Here is a 23,252-nt window from a genome sequence, read left to right as displayed (position 1 = left end):
ATTGGTAAAACTTTTACCGAAACATTTCAATTGAAACTTATGGCGATGAGTGAGGGATAGGCTCCCGCGGCAGAGTGCATGAGTGGTTTCAACATCAACGATCAACATGTGGGCCAATCAAAATCCGTGATCACCGGAAATTCCATCGGAATTGTGCGTGAATTCATCAAAAATCAGCCGAAATCATCATTGCAATTCATCATTCATGGAAATGAAATTGAACATCTCCAAAACATCGATTTATCGCATTTTGACGAAACATTTGTTCCGCACAAATTGACTGACGACCAAAAATTGCTCAAAATCCATCATTCGATCGACGCTTATGATTGATTATTTGACTAAAAATCATATTTCTACCATTAACCATTCCCCGTATTCACATGATATGTTACCATGGGACTTCTTCTTTTTCGAAAAAATGCATTTGCCTATGAAAGGAAAGCGGTGTGCAGACGTAGAGGCCATTCAAAAGGCTTGCACCGGCATACTGGCGGCTATATCGGCCATCGATTGAAAATACTCGTTCGACATGCTTTGGGACCGTGCAAAAAGCTGCATTGAAGCAGAAAGAGACTATTTTGAATAAAATAAATTGATTTTGCCGAAAAAACTATTTATTCTATTTTTTTTTCATGTCCTGTTTACTTTGAAATGCTCCTTGTATTCGTATCATTCATTTACTATTGATGTCATTTCCTTTAACACTGTTCTTTTAAATACTCAAAAATCCTTAATACAGTTTACATACAATGGGGTGATAATAACATATTAATACAAGCTCAATGGGCAAGAGGCATGAGTTTTTTCTTGAAAGCTTTTTATTTTTATTGAAATATGTAATGAAATGACACCAACGAGCCAAAGTTGGTTCACGTGCATAAAGTAGCTTACTTTAGTAAGGTTTTCATCAATTATATAGTAGGGAGACTTGTTTTGTGTTTTAAGAATATACATATTTTTGGTATTTCGGTTTCGACATCATTTGGAACTTGCCTATACATTGTGTGTCTGCACAATCGAGTCGAGTTCTAATAGGGCTGCTATTGGTACATATTTCTATGTTTAGAAGTATTAAAATTTGACTACAGACCGAATTCTATTTAATTAATGAATAATTAAATATTTTGCCATTTACACAGTTTCCGCGCGCTTTGTGGCAATTTATTATTTACCCAATCGACTAAGTAGTTGCCACACTTAGAATTCCCAACAGTTTCAAATTTCATTTCTGGATGATGGAGAAAAGTTTTAATTTTTTTGTTTTAATTTATGATACTACTGCATGTTGACAGAGCATTTTCCAATTTTTTCAATCAATGCCTCTTTCTTTATATAACCGACCGTACGTTCCAATAAATTGTCAATTTTGCCAAAATGCATTCCTAAACGGAGAACCAATAAGCATAATTAAATAATATAATTGAAATTATTTTGAGTGAAAAACGTTACAAATACTGTTTGTCTCCAATTGGACAAAATACTTAAGTGCATAGTTACATTTATACAATTTATAGAACGAATCCAACAAAATTTTTTCTCAAAAAGGCTACTCATACGCCCTGTTCTCGAGTAACGAAATCAGCTAGCAATTTGAAAATTTCTATTGTAAAACAAACTTATAGTAAATCATAAATATTAATGATATTTAGAATAATAAATTGGTAGCAATTCCTAGACTAGTCCCTCCCTAAAATCTTATTCATTTGCAAAGAGCTTTGCGAGCATGTACAATTTTTAAATTGAATTGCAAATTCAAATCATTTATCGACGTGACTTAGTGACATTACTTTTCACATCAGACATTTTTTTCTCTTTGTGATGCGCACACTCGTTTACGGATATGTACGAGTACTTACTAGGATGGCCAAACAAACTTATAAGCGAAGTTATTTAGGCATCTTCTATACTTTTTGAAATTTTCGAATGATATTTACTACATAGCTGCATTTTGATATTATATTGATTATTTGTTGGAATCACTCAAATCATCTTCTCCTTCTTCTTAACTGGCGTTGACATCGCTTACGCGATTATAGCCGAGTTAACAACAGCGCACCAGTCGTTTCTTCTTTCGGGTACGTGGCGCCAATTGGAGATTTCAAGCGAGGCCAGGTCCTTCTCCTCCTGGTCCTGCCAACGGAGTGGAAGTCTTCCTCATTCTCTGCTTCCCCCGGCGGGTACTGCGACGAATACAGGGTGGCTGATGAATTTTGCAACATTAAGAAACTCATATAAATTTTTTTCAGTGTATGGAATTCATTTTTCTTTTATTCATGTTAAAGCTCATTCAATTTTATTAAATATAGCTTAATTAGTTTTAAAAGTAAAAAGTAATACAATTTAGAATTTAAAGTCCAAATCTTTGTGCATAATTGACTGTAATGACTGTTTGCTTACACTCATTTGAGCAGATAAGCTTCTTGTCGAAACACGTGGATGGGTTTGTATGGCAGCAGCTACAGAAGCGATTGTTTCCTCCGTTCGAACTGAAGGGTTTTGATGGTAAGGTCTTCTGTTGACTGTCCCATGCTCGGCCAAATTGTTTACAAGTCTCATTATGGTCCATCTGCTCGGAGGATTGCCGCCAAACGTGCGCCTATACTCTCTTTGAACCGAAACTACGGACTCCAGTGCGTGATAGCGGCGGACAAATTCTTGTTTCAGTGTCCCAGTTATCCATTTTTGTTAAATGTAAAATTCAATCTGCAAAATAAAATAAAAATTAAACAGATTCATTAAATAGAAAAAAAGTTATTTAATTTTTTTTTTTTGGTAGCGGCTTTCATCAGTCACCCTGTACCTTGAGAGCTGAAGTGTTTTCGTCCATTCGGAAAACTTTACCTAGCCAGCAACACTTTTCTCTCGAAAACTCGCAACGTCGATTCATCAGTTGTTGTCATCGTCCAAACCTCTGCACCATATACCAGGACGGGAATTATGAGTGACTTATAGAGTTTGGTTTTTATTCCTCGAGAGAGGACTTTACTTCTCAAGTGCCTTCTCAGCACAAAGTAAGTTGGCAAGAGTTATCCTGCGTTGGATTTCCAGGCTAACATTGTTGTAGGTGTTTATGCTGGTGCCCAAATATACGGAACTATCTACATCTTCAAAGTTAGGACTGCCGACAGTGACGTGAGAGCCAAGTCGCGAGTACGGCGATTGTTTGTTTGATGACAGGAGATATTACGTCTTGCCCTTGTTCACTGCCAGACTCATTTACTTTGCTTCCTGGAGAAAGCAGAACTAACGGCGCGGATGTTGAGAACAATGATATGGCATAGGTCAGCAGCTGTACACTCTGACAAAAGATTGCACCTGCTCGATAAAGTTCTGCAGCTCAATTTATTTTCACTAGTAGCAGATTAAAGAACCGCCTTGTCTGAAACCTCGTTTGGTATCAAACGACTCGGAGAGGTCCTTCCCGATCCTGTCGGAGCTTTTTGCGTTGTTCAACGTTAGTTTACACAGCCGTATTAGTTTTGCGGGGATACCAAATTCCGACATCGCGGTATAAAAGCAGCTCCTTTTCGTGCTGTCCAAAGCAACTTTGAAATAGATTTGGTGTGTGTTGATTCTCTTTCACGGGTCTTTTCCAAGATTTGGCGCACTGATAATGTCCAATCAGTTAATCTTTCACACAATACGCTCGATAGAACCTTATACGTGATGGTTAGGAGACTTATCCCATGATAGTTGGCGCAGATTATGGGGTCTCCATTTTGGTGGATTAGGTAGAGCACACTTAGATTCTAATCGTTGGGCATGCTTTCGTCCGACCATATCTTACAAAGAAGCTGATGCATGCAGTTCTTTGTCGTGTGTTCCATCGGCCCTCGCCGCTTTGTTGTTCTTCAGACGGGTAATTGCTATTCAGACTTCTTCATGGTCGAGCAATATAACGTCTGATCCATCATCATCGATTGAGGAATCGGGTTCGCCTTCTCTTGGCGTTATTCTTTCACTTCCGGTCAGCAGCCTGGAGAAGTGTTCCCTCCACAATTTTTCGTAGATTTTGACATCGTGGCGGGGGCAGCTCTCATAAGTGCGCTCCAAGCGCTCATATTTTGAAGAACTTCGCTGTGATGCGGATTGTGTCTAGACGTTCATCTACCGGGGTGTCTGCTAGTACTCGGCGACGGAATCTCTCTCCCACCACGAATCTCATACCAAATTTGCGCTCCTTTATATGGTCACTGTAGTAAATGCCATGCTCGCTTCAGTCCTTGTCCCGTCCATCGCATTTCTTTGACGGCGGTGATGTCAGCCTTCACTCTAACGAGGACATCATCTAGTAAGGCAGCGTCGCAATTAAGGGATTGGACGTTCCATGTGCATGCCCTCAAGTCGTAATCCTTAACTCGTTTGCCATGGTCGTCATCAAAACGAGGGTCTCTCATCGGAGGCTGATAGTTATTTTTCATCGGGTGCGTTTTTTTAGGTGGCGGATCCCAAACCTAGCGCACAACCCTACGCAAGTTGTTCAGAATAATCCGTAGAATATTTCATAGAAAAAATCGACCCGGTCTAACCTGCTTTCACTCCTCTATTGCCAATACTCCTTATTCTCTTCCGGTTGAATTGCAAATTGTTTCATAGAAATATATGCTGTGGTGTGTTTTAGTTATGTGTTAGCTGTTTAATGCAAATCGTAACATTTTTTTTAAACATACGCCACTATTACCATTACCACAGACGTTATTTACAAAGGCGCTATGGTTGTTGCTGCAGTTGTTATCTCCCCGCATTACTACATTTTACAACATTACAAGATATCAACAGACCTTATAGCGAAATAAAAACCAACCCATGTTACGCCCATTTATGTTTTTTTTACTTTCTGCTTCGGCTTTCTGAGTGAGTTCAGCCAGAAAATATATTGTAGCAATACAAATAATAAACAATAACAGCAACAACCGCGCCTGCTGTCAAATTTAATAAAAGAAAAGATTCCTGCTATCGCCACTACATAGTAGAGAAGTGAGTGTGACTGCGGAATTTTATACTGAAAACAAGTAAGGAAGAGCTTAGTTCGGGCGCAGTGGAAGGTTTTATATTCTTGCAACTTGCACGAATTAAAGTCAGGGAAATACCATAAGATACCGCATTTCAACTCGTCTCCTCATTCTGATCCTATTTATATATTATTTATACATTTATATATATAAGCCTATATCTATCTCGATTAGTTTTATGTGATACATAATATAACCGATAGGTGAACAAAAATATTATATGTACTCTGCAGCAACATGTTTCAAGAATATAATAACAACTCGCATCGGACAACAACAATTCCTGTAACCAAGATACAAACATATTTGCATGTTTTGAATAATAAAAAATTCTGTGAACAATTTGTTAGGTAAACTAAGTGAACAGAGTTTAAATTTATTTTACACATGCTCTTGTAATTTTTTCGGTTTTGCTGCATAAGCTGTATGTTATTTGGCTTGAGCGGAACGATTTGACTTCAATGGCTGCCAAATTTGCTTTCCCTCACCACCAGTTGATTATATTTGGTTGGATGGTGCTGATTGAGTTTTCAGTAGTGTGGTAGATGCGAAAAAAAAGTTCGAGTGGTGTTAGCGTTGTTTGATGGAATTTAAATTTTTTTTTCTGTTACGAAGATTACTTAGCCCTTAAATGTAGAGGCAGAACTATTACAGTATTTTAAATTTTTATCAATACAATAATAATAATAATATCCTTCAATTTGGGGATAGAAAAAAATCACATAAAGCCAAATCTGGTGTATACAGAGGATGATTGATAGCATTAATTGCGTTTTTGGCTTTCAATGTGGTCACAATTTTACATTTTTGGAAAAAATTTAGTTTCATAACGAAAATATCCACCAAAATCATTCGAGCGAACTTCCAAGAGCTGTCGAGCTCTCTTGCCATCTCTCTACCACTTTCCTGACGATTTTCAAGCATCATATACTTCACGTTTTAGTATTTTCATTAAATAGGGTCAAAGTTCGTCCGGAATGAGGCATGTCTTCAACACAGACTCGACCATCTTTGAAGGATCTGAGACTTTCAGATTGTTAATTGTTTATAAATCTTGTTAAGTTAATTGTGAAGTTTGGCTGTCTCGTTTACCGTATCTTATAAAGAAAGGACGCTTCCAAAAGAAGATACAACATGAAGTTAAGTCATCTTTCATGAAGGCCCAGGTCTATATATAAACTTATGCATCCCGTACACATTAATATAAAGCCTCAAAAGCCGCAATACTCTGTCATTTAATTTAACTTTACTGTGTCATTAAAACTCCCAGATAAAAAATTTGCACTGCACACCTAAATCCGCCCACACTAAAACTATCGTAAACATTCGCACAGATACAGATGCTTAAGTTTGCATGGCGGATGGTTACACATATTCAGCTAATATATCAGTTCGCAGCATTTGCGTTGTGACATTTTATTTGATCGTAGAAATTTGACATATTGTATTGATGCTGAAGTGTAACAGTGACTTTGGCGGACCGTCGAGGTTGTTTGTGGATGAATAATTGACAAAATACCGGTGGCGGTACCGATTATATTTTCGTTAAATTTTGCAATTAAAATACATACCAGTTAAGTGGATTGTGTTGCACATTTTTTGGCGATCCACTTTGCTTGATAAGTCATGGCGCACACAGGTGCGGTAATTGAATCTTCGCTGGGGGGGGGTGTTAAATTACAATTTTTTTTCTTATTTAAGTGATTAAATATGGTACTCAAGTTACAGATTGCACGGACGGACGGACGGAGGGACAGATAGTCGACCGAATTTCAACTTTTCTCGTCATCATGATCATGTATACGTTATATATATAACCCTACATCTATTTCGTTTAGCTTTAGGTTTTACACAAAGCACTTAGATGAACAAAACTATTATACTCTGTAGCAACAGGTTGCGAGACTATACAAAAATGGTTAAATATACGTTGTCAGACTCGAAAGCAGCGGAAGGCTGAGTGGCGTGAATTGAATCGTACCAATTTTTCGGCTGATGAGTTATTTATGGCACGTCCTTCGTACCTACAGCTACTGTTAACTGTGCAGCCATTCCCTTTTAGTTTTTTAAAGCATATTAACTTGTGGCACTGTTTGCCTGCTTGTCTAGCGGGGATGGAGAATCAATTGACTAAGTGACTGACAACTTCCATTTGCAACCCACAATTAAGTAAATTTGTAACGGTATTGGCGTTTTCATTTTAATTTAGCATTGTTTGCATTTTTGTGTTAGCTTATGTCTTCATAATTAATGCCCGCACTGATGTGTGGCATTGGCAATTGATTGATGACTCGATGTAATAAAACAAAGTAATGAAAACCTTATTTGGACTTCGAAAGCGTTTAAGAAATCAAAAAAATGCTAAAATAAACTAAAAATTAAAAATAAAGAAACGATTTCTTAATAGACTAGGCTTCAACTGGAAGCTTTAGGGAAGAGTTACCTAGCAATCAATTTACTTCTGCTAATTATTATCAAAGAAAAAATATTTATATATACTAAACTTTGATTTGAAATTCCATCTTTAGAAAGTTTAGTGTAATAAGGACGTAATTCCTTTATTAAAGTAAATTTGAAATCAAGGGTTTTCATATATCGTGTCAGTGAGTTTATTTATAATTGCATTCCAGCTCAAGAAAGGAAGTTTTGGGAAAATGGATTTTGAACCCAATTCTACGAACGCCTACTTTTTTACAGAAATGCAATACTTTTGTTATGCTTTTTGCTTCTTATGATTTTCGAATGGGAATATAAAATTTAATTTTCTATAAGAATTGGCCTTGGACTATGCCTAAATTATGGCCTTACCTTATCTTGACTCATTATTTAAATATAATATCTACAATGAGTTTCCAAAAATACTACGTTTTTTCATATATTACCACCTGCTTCCATAACGTATTCGCTGCGACTAATGTCATTCATACTGCTGTGTGTTAGTATTAACAAAAACTTGTAATTTTGGAAAGGAAGTAGGAAGAAGATTGATTGAATTGTTTAGAACGAATTGTGTCTCCTATCCCGTTGTTCATCCTTTTTGTTTAGTGGGTAGGGGTACAGGTATGGTAAGTTGTGTTGTTGTGTCATCAACTGTGGTGAATTGCTCCTGTATTAGGATTCGCCAGTTTTACCGGGTAGAGGGGGTGGATGCTTAACTCTTTTAAACAACCACAAATATGGATGAAAGTGATTTCATTTCTTCCTCTTATCTTTAAAAATATATTTTGTACGGCAAAGAAATCTATATTTATCTTTATTGCAATACAACATCAAGGTCATTGTTTAATTGTTCATTTAGAAATATTTAAACAATTGTTCTCACTATAAAATATTTTTTTTTAGTTTATGTTTTAAGTTTATCTGGTTTTAAAGAAAGGTTTGGCTTGTTCTTTCAATCACGACTGTCAAACTGTGTTTAAGTTTCCCCGTCTAATATAACATTCTTCTTCTTAATTGGCGTAGACACCGCTTACGCGATTATAGCCGAGTTAACAACCGCGCGCCAGTCGTTTCTTTTTTTCGCTACGTGGCGCCAATTGGATATTCCAAGCGAAGCCAGGTCCTTCTCCACTTGGTCCTTCCAACGGAGTGGAGGTCTTCCTCTTCCTCTGCTTCCCCCGGCGGGTACTGCGTCGAATACTTTCAGAGCTGGAGTGTTTTCATCCATCCGGACAACATGACCTAGCCAGCGTAGCCGCTGTCTTTTAATTCGCTGAACTATGTCAATGTCGTCGTATATCTCGTACAGCTCATCGTTCCATCGAATGCGATATTCGCCGTGGCCAACGCGCAAAGGACCATAAATCTTTCGCAGAATTTTTCTCTCGAAAACTCGCAACGTCGACTCATCCGCTGTTGACATCGTCCAAGCCTCTGCACCATATAGCAGGACGGGAATTATGAGAAACTTATAGAGTTTGGTTTTTGTCTGTCGAGAGAGGACTTTGCTTCTCAATTGCCTACTCAGTCCGAAGTAGCACCTGTTGGCAAGAGTTATCCTGCGTTGGATTTCTAGGCTGACATTGTTGGTGGTGTTTACGCTGGTTCCAAGATAGACGAAATTATCTACAACTTCAAAGTTATGACTGTCAACAGTGACGTGAGTGCCAAGTCGCGAGTGCGACGACTGTTTGTTTGATGACAGGAGATATTTCGTCTTGCCCTCGTTCACTGCCAGACCCATTCGTTTTGCTTCCTTGTCCAGCCTGGAGAAAGCAGAACTAACGGCGCGGGTGTTGAGGCCGATGATATCAATATCATCGGCATACGCCAGCAGCTGTACACTCTTATAGAAGATTGTACCTGCTCGATTAAGTTCTGCAGCTCGAACTATTTTCTCCAGCAGCAGATTGAAAAAGTCGCACGATAGGGAGTCGCCTTGTCTGAAACCTCGTTTGGTATCGAACGGCTCGGAGAGGTTCTTCCCGATCCTGACGGAGCTTTTGGTGCCGCTCAACGTCAGTTTACAAAGCCTATTAGTTTTGCGGGGATACCAAATTCAGACATCGCGGCATAAAGGCAGCTCCTTTTCGTGCTGTCGAAAGCAGCTTTGAAATCGACGAAGAGGTGGTGTGTGTCGATTCTCCTTTCACGGGTCTTTTCCAAGATTTGGCGCATGGTGAATATCTGGTCGGTTGTTGATTTGCCAGGTCTAAAGCCACACTGATAAGGTCCAATCAGTTCGTTGACGGTGGGCTTTAATCTTTCACACAATACGCTCGATAGAACCTTATATGCGATGTTGAGGAGGCTAATCCCACGGTAGTTGGCGCAGATTGTGGGGTCTCCTTTTTTATGGATTGGGCATAGCACACTTAAATTCCAGTCGTTGGGCATGCTTTCGTCCGACCATATTTTACAAAGAAGCTGATGCATGCTCCTTATCAGTTCTTCGCCGCCGTGTTTGAATAGCTCGGCCGGCAATCCATCGGCCCCTGCCGCTTTGTTGTTCTTCAGGCGGGTGATTGCTATTCGAACTTCTTCATGGTCGGGTAATGGAACGTCTGCTCCATCGTCATCGATTGGGGAATCGGGTTCGCCTTCTCCCGGTGTTGTGCTTTCACTGCCATTCAGCAGGCTGGAGAAGTGTTCCCTCCATAGTCTAAGTATGCTCTGGGCATCGGTAACTAGATCACCTTTGGGGGTTCTACAAGAGTATGCTCCGGTCTTGAAACCTTCTGTAAGCCGCCGCATTTTTTCGTAGAATTTTCGAGCATAACCCCTGTCGGCCAGCTTATCAAGCTGTTTGTACTCACGCATTTCGGCCTCTTTCTTCTTCTGTCTACAAATGCGTCTCGCTTCCATCTTCAACTCTCGGTATCTATCCCATCCCGCACGTGTTGTGGTCGATCGTAACGTTGCGAGGTAGGCAGCCTGTTTTCTCTCCGCTGCGACACGGCACTCCTCGTCGTACCAGCTATTCTTTTGCACTTTCCGAAAACCAATGGTTTCGGTTGCAGCTGTACGTAAGGAGTTTGAAATGCCGTCCCACAGTTCCCTTATACCGAATTGTTGATGAGTGCTCTCAGAGAGCAGGAGTGCAAGCCGAGTAGAAAAACGTTCGGCTGTCTGTTGTGATTGCAGCTTCTCGACGTCGAACCTTCCTTGTGTTTGTTGGCGTGCGTTTTTTTGCTGCACAGAGGCGGGTGCGAATTTTGGCTGCAACAATATAGTGGTCCGAGTCTATGTTAGGACCTCTGAGCGCACGCACATCTAAAACACTGGAGACGTGTCTTCCGTCTATCACAACATGATCAATCTGGTTGGTGGTTTTTCGATCCGGAGACAGCCAGGTAGCTTGATGTATCTTCTTATGCTGGAGTCTAGTACTACAGATAACCATATTTCGGGCCCCGGCGAAGTCGATCAGCCTCAACCCATTTGGGGATGTTTCGTCGTGGAGGCTGAATTTACCGACCGTAGTGTCAAAGATACCTTCTTTGCCCACCCTGGCGTTAAAGTCGCCAAGCACGATTTTGACATTGTGGCGGGGGCATCTCTCATAAGTGCGCTCCAAGCACTCATAAAAGGCATCTTTGGTCACATCGTCTTTCTCTTCCGTTGGGGCGTGGGCGCAAATCAGCGATATGTTGAAGAACCTCGCTTTGATGCGGATTGTGGCTAGACGTTCATTCACCGCAGTGAATGATAGTACTCGGCGACGGAGTCTCTCTCCCACCACGAATCCAACACCAAACTTGCGCTCCTTTATATGGCCACTGTAGTAAATGTCACAAGGACCTACTTGTCTCTGTCCTTGTCCCGTCCATCGCATTTCTTGGACGGCGGTGATGTCAGCCTTTATTTTCACGAGGACATCAACCAGCTGGGCAGCGGCACCTTCCCAATTAAGGGACCGGACATTCCAGGTGCATGCCCTCAATTCGTAATCCTTATTTCGTTTGCCATGGTCGTCATCAAAAGGGGGGTCACTCATCCGAGGCTTGTTGTTCCTTTTCATTGGGGGTGTTTTTTTACGTGGCGGGTCCCAAACCCAGCGCACAACCCTATGCAGGGGATGTTTCGCCTTCTCACGTTAGCTCGCCTTCAAACGGATGTTCTTAGGCTACCCAGAGGATACTTGGTCAAAGACCGGAAGTCGTGAGCTGCTTGAGTCATATGCAAAAGAATCGTTTCTGGCCACTCCCAAGTGAATGGCGATCAGAGAACTTTCCTCACTTGCGTGAACTTCTACACATGACTCCATCCTCCATACAACATTATTAATTGAAAATACTTGTATTAAAATACTTCTATTATGACGTTTTTAGTAAAGCAACGAGCTCCAACTATGAAATTCCAAATGGGAAAATATATTCAATGGTTGATAAGAAGTCTTCCATTAACTTACTTAAATTAACTCTTGACATCAGATTCGGTCAGTGCAACAAGGATTAAATTGGCTAGAAATTGGCTATTGAAAATATTCTAAATAAAAATGTCTGCTATTTTTCCAATTGCCAAATAGTTTGCGGTTGACCGCACATGTGGGCAGTAAGTAGCAAACTCTATATATAGGATTTCTCAAGCACACTAATGCAATTGCTGTTCCCATATTTTTGTTGAACTCACATATACACATGCATACAAACTGCACAATTTTCTTTAAAATATTTACAAACAAGTAAGGAAGGGCTAAGTTCGGGTGTCACCGAACATTTTATACTCTCGCACGATAAAGTGATTATCGAGATTTCATTATCCGTCATTTACATATTTTTTTTATTTTGCTGTAAAATTAATTAGAATTAAATTCTGAGATATTTACCGATATTTTCGGTGAAAAATTAGGTTAGGTTAGGTTGGGCACTGAGTTCTTCGTGTTCGATATCAGGGACCTTGAAAAGTTATAGTCCGATCACAACAATTTTTCCACAAGGGATACCTCAGCTCACATACCGTATTTGAGTAAAGTTTTATTCCGCTGTGATCATTGGTTTCTAATGTATATATTATACAGAGAAGGCATCAGATGGAATTCAAAATAGCGTTATATTGGAAGAAGGCGTGAATGTGAACCGATTTCGCCCATATTTAGTATATGTCATCAGGGTGTTAAAAAAATATTATATACCGAATTTCATTGAAATCGGTCGAGTAGTTTCTGAGTTATGGTTATTGGTCCATAAGTGGGCGACGCCACGCCCATTTTTAATTTTTAAAAAATCCTGGGTGCAGCTTCCTTCTGCCATTTTTTCCGTAAAATTTTGTGTTTCTGACGTTTTTTGTTAGTCGGTTAACGCACTTTTAGTGCTTTTCAACATAACCTTTGTATGGGAGGTGGGCGTGGATATTATCCGATTTCTTCCATTTTTGAACTGTATATGGAAATGCCTGAAGGAAACGGCTCTATAGAGTTTGGTTGACATAGCTATAGTAGTTTCCGAGATATGTACAAAAAAACTTAGTAGGGGGAGGGGCCACGCCCACTTTTCCAAAAAATTACTTCCAAATATGCTCCTCCCTAATGCGATCCTTTGTGCCAAATTTCACTTTAATATCTTCATTTATGGCTTAGTTATGATACTTTATAGGTTTTCGGTTTCCGCCATTTTGTGGGCGTGGCAGTGGGCCGATTTTGCCCATCTTCGAACTTGACCTTCTTATGGAGCCAAGAAATACGTGTACCAAGTTTCATCATGATATCTCAATTTTTACTCAAGTTACAGCTTGCACAGACGGACGGACAGACGGACGGACGGACGGACGGACAGACAGACATCCGGATTTCACCTCTACTCGTCACCCTGATCACTTTGGTATATATAACCCTATATCTGACTCTTTTAGTTTTAGGACTTACAAACAACCGTTATGTGAACAAAACTATAATACTCTCTTTAGCAACTTTGTTGCGAGAGTATAAAAAGTTAGATGGACTTCTCTGCCATGTCCCCAAAACGTCATTAACCGAAAACGTGTAAAGCGCCAAAACTAACTCCAATTGTGGATAATCAATTTTGAAAAACCGGGAGTGGGTCCGTCCTAAAATATATGTATATATATATATATATATATATATATACAATATATATGTGATAAGAACTCCTACCGAGAGTGTTGAAATGGATGGACTCAGTTGATAATCCCGCTCACGTCTCTTATAACGGTACATTTAAAAAATACTAAAAGTGCGATAAATCAATAACCAAAACCGACAGAGGCATTCAATTTTGCTCCTGAGATGGTATAAGAAGGCTTTATGGGAGCCGGTCACTATTAGGTTAAATCACATATCTCGTGATCGAACACAATTCTAAATTCCATATAACTATTATCAATCTTAAAATTTATATGAAAATTTCCAAAGATATTGCCTTTCTTATTTTTACCTTTCACAAATAAATGTTACGTTTAAATTTGCCCAGAAAATGAGGATTAGTCAAAAAAGTCTTTGACTAATAAGACACAAAAACGTCTTTTGCTCTAACCCACACCAAGCGAAGCACAATGCGACATTTTGTCTTTTTGTCTCGCTTGGTGTGCATTGAAATAAAACGAATTATAAATAAGGCGAATATTTTCAATAATTGAGTTTTTGGAACGAAGTGAAAGAAATAAAAGAGAATGGTGGATGCATCCGTACAACCAGAAGCTCGATTCAGAAAATATTATTACACATTAGATTTCTGAACTGAGAATGCTTCCGAGAAATTTTCCAAATTTTAACTACAAGAATGCAGGTGTCAACATTCGAATATTTATTTGCTACGAGTATATTTAATAAAAAAGTTAATTTTTAAGCAACATACAAACTACCGCAACGCATAACTCCTGCAAAAAGATTAGTTATAATATTTTGTCTATGTAAAACAACGGTGCAGCTATAAGTAATGAAACGTGCGCCATAGCTCAGCATATGTTGATTGGCAACAAAGACGGTTTTGTCGCATTTGGTGTGTGTTGGCTGTATGAATATACATAAGAAGTTCGACAACTGCTCTTCAAACAAGTCAAAGCTCGAACATGCGTTTTCGTTTCGTCTTGTTCGGTGTGGGTTGTCACATAAGAAACTGAGGAGTTGTCGTATGAGATAAGAAAGACTGTTTTGACTAACCCGGTGTGGGTTCAGCCTAACAGTTGAAAACGATAAAAACTTTTTTCTTTTCAACTTCATCCACCGCACAGTGTATCGTTTAATACAAGCTAGGGGGACAAAAATATTTTAGTTTGAAATTGAATTGTTTTGGTCGTGTTGATTAATGATTTTAAGTTTCATTGAAAAATTAATATATTTTTTTTTTAGATTTACGAATAGAAAACAAAAAGTTGTGTAAAAAATATATTTAATTATTTTTTTAAATTTCAGAACATACAATAGCATTTACTTGAATGTATAAAATTCGTACTAATACATAAGTCCATTACATTTCAACTAATGAAAAACGCGATGATTAGTAACGGATTTTTTACCAACAGACCGAATAATAACAATATTGTAAAAATAACAATAACACACAACAACAAAATGTTTAATACTACTATATCATTACTCATTGAATGACTCATCATCACTGTTAGATTCATCTGAATCAGATACTAAATAATCTTTATCGTCATGGTCACATGTTACCTGACGTGGTACTTTTGATGGTATTGAAGGCGGGACAATTAAATTTAGAACTTCCTCCGGTAATTTATCTGTTTTCTTTCTAGGAACTTCTCTGAGTGAGTTGATTACCGGATCGGATGTTATTAAAAGCATATGTAGTAAATCTATATTCGTGGCTATACGTGACTGCTTTCTGGTGTGATGTTCGCGAAATCTACGGTAGTCCTTATTACGGGCCTCTTGAGATTCCTCCGAAAGTTGCGCGATTGGAAGAACATAAGTTCTGATTTCTTCCGTACTATGTACCAGGATTTTGTGCACGGTGACTGGCATATAGTACCACGAATATAAATTAAGATAAAGGGTTCTTGTTTTGGAACAAAGATTTTCGAATTTATTGCAATCAATGTCATAGCCGGAGAATAGCGTTCTCAATAAAATGCTAAAATTTTTAATTAGCTTAATAATCCGGTAATCTGCCCACTCAGTTCCGGATTCATAAAGAACCTGCGGGCCGTATTTCCATCATTAGAGTTCCCATATCCAGGTTTCGGTGTGTCTACTATAAGTCCCATCTGGTTTTTAAACTTTTGTCTTACTTTTTCCGAACGCTGTTTTATACTAGCCTTTTCTATATCGCTTTTAGCTTGCCACTTTTTTATGTCCAAACGATAACAAAAATATTCAAAAGAATGAATCCAGGCGTGCAAAGTAGACAAACTGAAACTATAACGTTCTTTTTCAACTACTACGTCTTTTAAGTCGCCGTTCATCAGTTTGGGAGTAGCACCACAGAAATAACATTTTTGTGAAGAAAGTGTACCAGTCAAAGCATTACATACTTTTCCGTCTGCCATTGTAAGTAAAAGATTATGTTTTACCGAAATTTGAGAACCGCGATTATCACAAAGTGTTGGAAGAAGTTGAGATACTTCTTCCAAAACCTTGTTAGTTTCTGATGTAGTAAAATTAGTTGTTTCCTTTGAAAAAATAAGCTTAATTGGGCGACAATAGAGTGTGGACGAAGGCCGCGGATTTTTCCATAAAATGTTTTGGCTGGCATCGTCACTCAATCTCAACGGAACAATAGCAAAAACAAACAGATACTCATCAGTAGCATCGCAGTTCTCAAATTTCTGTTTATAAGCGCTATGGCCGGAGCTTCCGTCACATCCCCATTTTCTGATTAGTGTGAATGACGACTTAGAAGATATATTTTCTTTTAAAACTTGACTTTGCGCTTCAATTAAGCGTTTAGCGGTTTTATCCAAAATGACTTGAAGTTTAATTTCGGCGCGCGTTTCTGTTACCAAGATATGCTCATCTGCAGGGTAACACAAATTTTTAGACTTACATACGTAAACTAAAATAAGATGGAAAAACTTTATGTCCCGCCTTCAATGACCATTTTCGCGTCTGTTTATAGGAGTAACTTGTGCACTTAGAATCCACATAATAAGCTAATGCCTCATCACTTGTCAATTGCCTGCTTTCGCATGTATGTAGTATCACCAGACTTCTTTTTTTTTTGTAGATTTCAAACTTTCTTTAATCGAAGTAGCTATGTTTCTATTACCCTCCAAGCGATTTGCTGCTTCAGCGGCTACGGTCAACTCGATGGCCCTTCGCGATTCTAGTAAGTCTTCGACCCTTCGTTTTTTCGTTTTAAAAGACGACTCTTCAAATTTTTTTTTTTTGTCTACCTTGAGGTCGATTGCTTCCAGTTGATGAGGTAGGACAGGGATGTTCCACTTGTAAGTGAAATTGTAAATCTGCTCCTTCTAACCAACTGCGATTTTTCTTTAAAAAACGTTCAATCATCATATTTACTTCAGTCCATTTTTTCGAAAATTTTGACGAAATACTCGAAATTTTTGACTTTATCTCCTTCTGTGTATCAGGTGTTACATTTGTAGCACTAAATTTTGTCAAAACATAATTAACTAACTGGGAATTTCGTTCTATTCTACATTTTCGCCATTCTTCAAATAACTCCATTTTTGAAATAGAGCAAACTCGATCTGGAAAAAAATAATTAAAAATTATGGGGGAAAAATGGGGTACTCGACCAAAGGTCATTGTATAGCTTAAGGTTGCCGTTATACAATATTCAAACATTAGCCTGGATATATGTGGATAAAAAAAGTTGCATACGTTTAAAACTTGAAAATAAAAAGAACACAAACATTTTTATATGAGTTTTCAAGACCCCGTACAGCGTATTAGCTAAAACGCAAACCAAGTATTAAATTGCATTAAATATACATACATACCTTCTAAATTATATTCCATTTCATTAACAGTCGTGTTTTCCTCTCCAAACCTTGCTAAATCACTATTTATATTGTATTTTTGAAGTTATACTTCTTATACGACGCCGGAAAAGGTTGCGATAGATTCTGGTTGCGCAACCTTCCATATAAAAGTAACGCAAAGTTGCGCAACCTCGCTCCATCTATATGAATGTAACGCAACCTTGTCTGCGAAGATGTGCGAGCAACAAGCGAAGCGGTGACAATCGGCGATCGTTTGTTCGTTTCATTCGGCACAGCTCGGCTGACACAACAACACAACACAATGTTGCCATGCTTATGCTGTTGTTGTTTTTGTAGAACAATGTTTCAATTTTTGGTTGGTGACATATTCACATGTGTGCGCATATGTATGTTTGTATGCTTGTGCATTATTGAAGTTATACTTCTTTTTCTTTCGTTTGTCTTTCATTTCTGCGAATTCTCAACTATTTTACGTGTGTTTTAATTGAAATACTCTGCGTTGGCCTTTCAGAATCACACAGAATCATTTCTGTGGTTTTTGAAACTGACCCACGAGGACGAGGTTTATGGTTTTATCTGGGAGCGTGAGATTTAAGAAAATCGCTCGCTTACAAAGGGATAAAACGACTTCTGAGTGGCGATTTTTAATGAATAAATTCACAGAATCATTTCTGTGCTTTTGGAAATCTATACTAATAAATATTTTTTTTCTTACTAATAGAAAAAAAAATTAACACAAAAATATACAAAAACATATTAATAAAATAGATGTGATAAATTAAATTTCAATTAGTAATCAAAAAATTAAAAATAAATTTTATTAAGACTATACTTCTCAGGGCATCACAGCTATGTTATGTATATGTATTTACATATTTTGCATTTTTTTATTGATATTTTTATATATTGAAATAAAAATATTATGTATATGTATATTGATGTGTTGAATTTATTGCGAAAGCAAATGTTCTACAAAGTATGTATAATTTCTATACTTAAACAAAATTATTAGAACCATCGCATGTTTTCTTGGCATTCATAACCACATCATACTTAAGTCAGCGCAACCTAATTGTCAATGGTGGTGTTGGTGGTAAGCGCTTGGAAGGTCAAGATGCTAACACAGGTCCCAGGTTCGAATCCCGACAGAATAAATTTTTAATTTTTTGCTTTTAACATCGTATACTATAAAAATAAATATTTTTCTTTATTTTAATTTCTATTAGTAAGAAAAATATTTATTTGTATAGTATACGATGTTAAAAGTCATACATGTTCTATCCTATCTTGTGTATCTGCACATGCTCATATGAGTGTATGTATACGCATGTGCGCGCATTGACTTGCATGTTCATACATTCATATATACTTATATGTACATATATTTGCATACATTGCCGAACAAATAAATCACAAGCATACAAACATACATATGCGTACACATATGAATATGTCACCAACAAAAAATTGATCTTCACAAGTCAATCCGGCAGCCAAATTGGCGAAGAACAAAAGAGAGATGATTACGCTGCATATTCTCTTCCGCAACGAAGAGACGGAACTACTTTCTGAGTCAAAATTCATTCATTTAGACTTTGCTTTATTCTTCATTTTATGTGCATAATAAATTTATAAAATGTGAATTTAAGTTTTCTAGTTTTCTTTCATACAAAATGATATGCATTTCTGAATATCACTGAGAAGTATAACTTCATCCGCGCGTAGGGACTCCACGCACCTTTTTTTTTTATTTAAATTGTAAACATAAAAATGATAACACCGTATCACTTCGATTAAACTAGTTGTAGTTAACCGTATTAGAATATTTTGCGCAATTCTTACTTAAAATTGTGGCATATCAAGGGTTGTTTTAATCAGAGTACTGTAAATTATTTGATTTTTTACATTGACTTTTGTCCGCCTACTATGATCCAGACGAATCGCTGTGCACCGGTGTGCTTTTTCGTACTAGTACATTTTTTTCTAATTCAAAAAATGTCCATTTATAGCCGTTTTAGACTATTTGCTGCTGTGTAAAAGTTTGCAAATTTCTGTGATATCCAAATTTGTACCTCATAATACCGTTGTTAATGTTTGTTCTATCTTTTGTGATTCTGTGTGTTTCGTTGTTTGGTGAAATTGTCGGTACCTGTGATCTATTTGTCTGATGTCACTTGATAACTTTGACTACCTTTTTGCTAAATTACCACTTTTGGTTTTGTGCCACAATATCTTCACATATATAGTAAAAAAAATCACAAGGTTAGGCGTTTAAACACCTTAGTGATAACTGCGTTGTTAAGTGTGAGAGTCTGTACGTACGAATCGTAGTATCGCGAATTTTGAGTTTTTTCAAAAATTATTTATTTATTCATGAATATCTATTTTGTCCCCTTCAAAGTAATCCCCATGAGATATTATAGACTTGTGCCAACGGTTTTTCCAATCTTCGATGCACTTCAAAAAATCATTTTTTTTATCTTCTTCAGCTCCTTCTTCGATGCCGTCTTTATCTCATCAAGAGAAGCGTAACGTCGTCCTTTCATGGGCCTCTTCAGTTTAGAGAACAAGAAAAAGTCACAGGGGGCCAGATCTGGGGAATGCGGTGGCTGCGGCATCATTAGTGTGTTGTTTTTGGCCAAAAAGTCGGGCACAAGCAACGATGTGTGTGACCAGGGGCGTTATCGTGGTGCAAAAGCCAATTTTTGTTCTTCCACAAATCCGGGCGTTTCTGGCGGATTGCTTCCCCCAAATTGCGCATAACTTGCAGGTAATATTCCTTATTGACCGTTCTTCCCTGTGGCAAGAACTCATGATGCACCACGCCCCTGCAATCGAAGAAAACTGTCAGTTACGACTCGCGATACTTTTTGAACACACCTCGTAGATTCGAGTACAATGCCTTAAACTCACATTTAGCAGAATTACTTCGCGTCCCATATGCAAGTTTAACTGAATACACAAAACACTTGGTTCTATGCTACTGTTCTCATTACCGAAATTACAGATATGGGGACATATATAAATACTAATTGGAAACCACGTGTCGCAGCAGTAAAACCTCTCCAATAAATTTCAATTAAAAAGATAGTTCTTTAAAATATGTGACAGAAATTTCACACTTAGTAATTCATTTTCTTTAATCAATTAAGCGCTAAGCAGTATACGCCTCTCAATCTTGCTTCACACACCATTAGTCACATATAAATGTTGCAGTAAATAATCATACTGTGGCAAACTGTCAAATCAAAAGAGGGAAAAGAGAAGAGTTGTCTGATTATACTAAAGAGAAAAGCTATTCCATTTATAATTTTATTGCATCTGAAACTAATTTAGTATACATTTGTAAATACGTTAGACTGCACATCATTTGTAACACAGACAAGCTCATAAGTAAGGGGTGATCCAAGTAGAGGTACTGTTTTCAATAGCCAGATCACGCGTGAGTCATGTCAGGCTTACATGTTATTTTCGTTCAGTATTGTTTGGTATATCATCATGGAAGGACTTACGCTCAAGTTATGGTCATCATAATCGGCATACTGAGCGTACCGAGCATTCATTATTGGATAATATTCGACCGAATAGATCACGTCCAGAACGCAGTGAAAAAAATTCAGCAATCGTAGGTGAGAGTGTGCACGAAGGTGGAGAATCGACTCGCGCTATTCGCAGCAACTCGGACTGACATATAAAACGACTTGGCACATTTTACGTCAGCTTGCACAAGAACTGAATCCGCTCGACTTTCGCTACCGGAAGCAAAGATTCAAGAAAATCCCCAAATTTGTTTAGCGACGAACAATCGTTTCTGGATCAATGGGTATGAAAACAAGAAAAATTGCTGCATATGGGATAAAGAGTAACCTAAAAAGATTTCAGAGTTGCCATTTTAACCAAAAAATCAAGGGTTTGGTGTGGTTCGTAGCCCGGTTGATCATCGGTCCATATGTCTTCAAAAATTATGCCGGTGAAAACGTAACCGTTAATGGCGACCGTTATCGCGCCATGATAACTATTTGAAGCTCGTGATCTTCATGAAATTTGATTTTGACAAGGCGGTGCCACTTTCCACACATCAAATCAAGAAACGATTGGCGCGCTGCCGTTAACTCGGCTATAACCGCATAAACGGTGTCTACCCCATTAGAAAAGAAGAAGATGTGTAAAGTTTAAAGTCTATGTAGAAAATTTTAGATTCCGGGCCTGGAGCAATCTTTAAAAAATAAATGTCAGAAATCTTCTTTCGAATGATAATAAACAATCCCCATTAAATTTGAGGTTTCTGTTTTTTCTTCAAAAGAGTAGGAAACCTCGTGGATAACCTTTTAGATAGTGTTGTAGTTCAGCCAAGTAACCACAATATAAAATTTTGTGTAGATGTACATGGGAAAAACCAAAGACAATTTCGCTGCGGCCGCTAATGCGGCCAGATGTGCGAACTAGTAGGATGAAACGGAATAATTTGGCACAAATTTGGACATGAGGCATATGAATAATAGTTTCGCTAAAATAAGAAACGATTGAGTGACCCCGAAAAAATATGTAGTTGTGGATTGAATTTAGTGATGTGTAAAGCACGCTTGCAATATGCAAAGCCGTTGAGAGCCCGCCAATTGAGTGCAGTTGTTAGCCCGTTGTCGCATAATAAAAATCGACTTATTGCATGCCTTTATTGGTAAAAGCCGTGACAATACGAGGTGTGTTCAAAAAGTATCGCGAATCGTAACTGACAGTTTTCTTCGATTGCAGGGGCGTGGTGCATCATGAGTTCTTGCCACAGGGAAGAATGGTCAATAAGGAATATTACCTGCAAGTTATGCGCAATTTGCGCGAAGAAATCCGCCAGAAACGCCCGGATTTGTGGAAGCTCAAAAATTGGCTTTGGCACCGTGGGGCGTTACCCCTGCTTACGCCTCGTTGCTTGTGCGCGAAAAAACAACACACTAATGATGCCGCAGCCACCGTGTTCCCCAGATCTGGCCCCCTGTGACTTTTTCTTTTTCCCTAAACTGAAGTGGCCCATGAAAGGACGACGTTACGCTTCTCTTGATGAGATAAAGACGGCATCGAAGGAAGAGCTGAAGGAGATAAAAAAATTATTTTTTGAAGTGCTTCGAAGATTGGAATAACCGTTGGCACAATATCTCATGGGGATTACTTTGAAGGGTACAAAATAGATATTCATGAATAAATAAATAATTTTTGAAAAAACACAAAATTCGCGATACTTTTTGTACACACCTCGTAATAACAGTCATAAATGTTTCAATTTTTTCCTGAAAATTTTCGTTGTCATTGTACTTATGTTGAGGATTTGAGGATGACAATGGTAAAAGTAGTTGATTATATTTTTTTTTCTCCAAGTAATTGATGGTACTTCACTGGTTATGTGGAAAAAATCTTTATTTTTATAGAATACTTGGGTCAAATCATGATTTATATGTCCTTGGGCGGCACTAAAGTATTTGAGTTCCTTAAAGAGGGTATATAAATTTCGCTACGAAGTTTGTAACATTTGAAGTAAACGTTGGAGATCTAAAATATCTGGCAATCTAAGCTTCATGTTGAAAATGAATATATACATATAAAAGGCTTAAGCAAATAATAATATCAACAATAAAGATATTGTTAAATGTTTTCTCCTTAAAAAAGTATGAAGCGTTATTTTCCTAGTTTCAAATTATATTTTAGCATTTATATACATATATTTATTCATTCGGTATATGTTCTTATACCGCAAGACTTTTTGACAACCCAATATAATGATTAACACTCAGTTCACATTACATTTAGGACCACCTACATCCGCGCCTCTAATTTGCGCAGAAACGGAAGTAATTTAAAGGCAAACCATACGAACACAAGCAAGGGGTCCATTGACACAGATAACATATGTATGTATGTATG

At 37.9% G+C, this 23,252-nt stretch overlaps 1 pseudogene; it reads left to right on the top strand.

Annotated features, from left to right (window-relative positions):
• The first annotated feature begins 17,850 nt into the window (after positions 1-17,850).
• On the top strand, positions 17,851-17,981 carry LOC125775944 (small nucleolar RNA U3; annotated as a pseudogene).
• Positions 17,982-23,252: the final 5,271 nt, after the last annotated feature.

This window comes from Bactrocera dorsalis, chromosome 1 (genome assembly GCF_023373825.1).
Source record: "Bactrocera dorsalis isolate Fly_Bdor chromosome 1, ASM2337382v1, whole genome shotgun sequence".
In the NCBI taxonomy this organism is placed as follows: domain Eukaryota; kingdom Metazoa; phylum Arthropoda; class Insecta; order Diptera; family Tephritidae; genus Bactrocera; species Bactrocera dorsalis.
The sequence above is the reverse complement of the archived record's forward strand: the minus strand, read 5'-3'. Positions and strand labels throughout refer to the sequence as shown.